This window comes from Coenobita brevimanus, chromosome 29 (genome assembly GCF_032717465.1).
Source record: "Coenobita brevimanus isolate Jiangsu-jjx chromosome 29, ASM3271746v2, whole genome shotgun sequence".
Lineage (NCBI taxonomy): Eukaryota > Metazoa > Arthropoda > Malacostraca > Decapoda > Coenobitidae > Coenobita > Coenobita brevimanus.
Genome location: NC_136982.1, coordinates 41,291,763 through 41,294,262, shown reverse-complemented (window position 1 = coordinate 41,294,262; position 2,500 = coordinate 41,291,763). Strand labels below are relative to the sequence as shown.

General features: G+C 40.9%; 2 protein-coding genes across 4 annotated transcripts in view; one reads left to right on the top strand and one right to left on the bottom strand.

Annotated features, from left to right (window-relative positions):
- The window catches only part of LOC145395021 (TBC1 domain family member 2B-like), a 199,265-nt gene that overhangs the window by 160,285 nt on the left and 36,480 nt on the right, over nucleotides 1–2,500 (top strand). The gene's annotated exons all lie outside the window — the stretch shown is intronic.
- The window catches only part of LOC145394943 (uncharacterized), a 130,058-nt gene that overhangs the window by 126,897 nt on the left and 661 nt on the right, over nucleotides 1–2,500 (bottom strand). The window lies entirely within an intron of this gene.

Below are 2,500 nucleotides of genomic sequence, written 5' to 3'. Positions count from 1 at the left end.
GTGGGGCAGCAGTACCTAGGATATAAAGAGATATAAGAGGGAAGGAAGGAGGAAGAAAGGAGGGAAAGATGAAAAGTGAGAAAAGGAAGGAGAAGGAAGGAAGGGAGGAGAGTGAGAAAAGGAAGAAGGAGGAATGGAAGGAGAGAGAAGGAATGTGAGAAAGGGAAGAAGGAAGAAAGGAGAGAGAAGAAAAATTAGAAAGGAAGGAGAATGAAGGAAGGGAGGAGAGTGAGAAAGGGAAGAAGGAAGGAAGAGGAAAGAGTAAAGGGAAAGAGAGCGAGAAGGGAAAAGGTCATTGGAAAGGTGGATTTTAAAGAATGAATAAGAAGTGAAGGAGGGAAATAGAGATGGAAGGAAATAGAGAAGGAAGGAAGAGGAAATAGAGGAAAATATGATAATTGAGATGAACAAAGAAGGTGAGAATGAATGATGAAGGAGAGAAAGAGCGGAGGAAGGAAGGAAAGAGGTAGGGAGGGAGGGAGGGAAAAGTGATAGGAGGGAAGAACATGTACACGAAGAGAACGAGGGAGAAAGGAAAGATGAATGGTGAGGGAAGGAGGGAGGGAAGGAAGAGGAAGTAAGGAGGTAGGAAGATGGCGGAGGAAAGTGGGAAAGGAAAAAGGGAAAGTGAGAAAGATGGCCACTGGTGAGAGAGGATAGTGTTTGGAAACTCCCTGTACTGTTGTTTGCAGATGATACTGTGTTGTTGAGTGAAGACGAAGGGGAGCTGCAAGACTTGGTGGATGAGTTTGAGAGAGTGTGTAAGAAACGGAACCTAAAGGTGAATGTAGGGAAGAGTAAAGTGATGGTCTTTGAAAGAGGTGAAGTTAATGAATGTACAGCGAGTTTAGATGGTGAGGAATTGGAAAATGTGAGTACGTTTAGGTATTTGGGTAGTGTGATGAGTAAGGATGGAGGTTTGGAGGGTGAAGTGCTTGAAAGGGTACAGCAGGGAAGAAAGGTTGCTGGTTCCTTGAAAGCAGTGATAAGAAACAGGGAAGTGAGCATGGAAGTGAAAAAGTTACTGCATGACAGTATTGTGATACCAACTCTAACGTACGGAAGTGAAGCTTGGACATTGTTGGAAGGACACAAGTCAAGAGTGAGAGCAGTGGAAATGAGTTATTTAAGAGGAGCCTGTGGAGTCACGTGGAGAGACAGGCTGACGAATGAGGATATAAAGGAGCGTTGTGGTGTGGATGTGGATGTGATAGGAAGCGTTATGAGGAACACACTGAGGTGGTTTGGCCATGTGGAGAGGATGGAGGGTGAAAGACTGACGAAGAGAGTGTATGTGAGTGAGGTGGAGGGGGAAAGAGGGAGGGGGAGGTCGAGGATGAGATGGAGGGATGGGGTGGAGAGGTATATGAGAGAGGGGGGTGTGAGTTGGGAGCAGGGCAGTGAAATGGCGGGGGACAGGGCGACTTGGAGGCGATTTGTTTGTGGCCACCCCAAACGGGATTGAGGCGTCTGGCAATAGATAGATAGATAGATAGAGAAAGATGGAGAATTGAGTTAGGAAGAGGAGGGAGAGAAGAAAGGTGGATATTTAGGGAAGGAAGGACGAAAGAAAGAAAGAAAATTAAAGAAGGAAGGAAGGAAACAAATAAAGGAGAACTAACAGGGAGAGGAGGAGGACGGGACTGAAAATGAATATTAAGGAAAAGAAAGGAGGAAGGAAGGAAGAGAAAGAAGGAAAGAAATAAGAGGAAGGAAACAGAAAGGAAAATGAGAGGAGGAAAGACAGATACCAAGACAGGGAGGGAGAAATGGAAGAAGAAAGTTAATAAATGTAAAGGAGACGAGAAGGAAAGAAGGAAGGAAGGAAGGAGGGAAAGAAAGAAAGGAAGGAAAGAAAGCAGGAAAGAACGAAGGAGAATATGGAAAAATAAAATAAAAAAGATAAAAAATATGGTTAATGTTGATAATAATTTTTCGGGTTATCAGCAAAGACAAAAAAATATATAATCAATAAAAAAAAAAACAATCCTTTTAAAATAAGATGCGAAGACGAGATATAATCGAGAGGTAAATATAATCGTCTGTAATTGAGATGGAAAGGAAGGTTATATTTTTGAGAGAAAGGTAATCATATATGAGATAAAAATTAGTTATATAATTGACAGAGAAAATAGTGGTAAATAAATGCAGTGAGAAAGAGAATTATATAATCGAGGGAAAAAAATGTAATCGTTTATAAATGAAGTGTTGTAGAGAGAAAGATAATTATTTGCCACTTCCTTCCGAGGACTTAAAATAATGATAAAGGTGAATAAAGTAACTAAAGAAAAGGTAACAGAGAGAGAGAGAGAGAGAGAGAGAAGGTAATAACAGTAATCAGCAACTCTAATCTCCTTAGTTGCCAGTGATCACCAAATTGATTACCTTAATTGAGGAAAAGGTAATTACTGTGAGAAAAAAAATAATCACGGAGAAGGTAATTGCAAGGTGTAATTGATCTTAAGGTAGTTATATTAGCCGTGTTAATGAAAAGTTATGT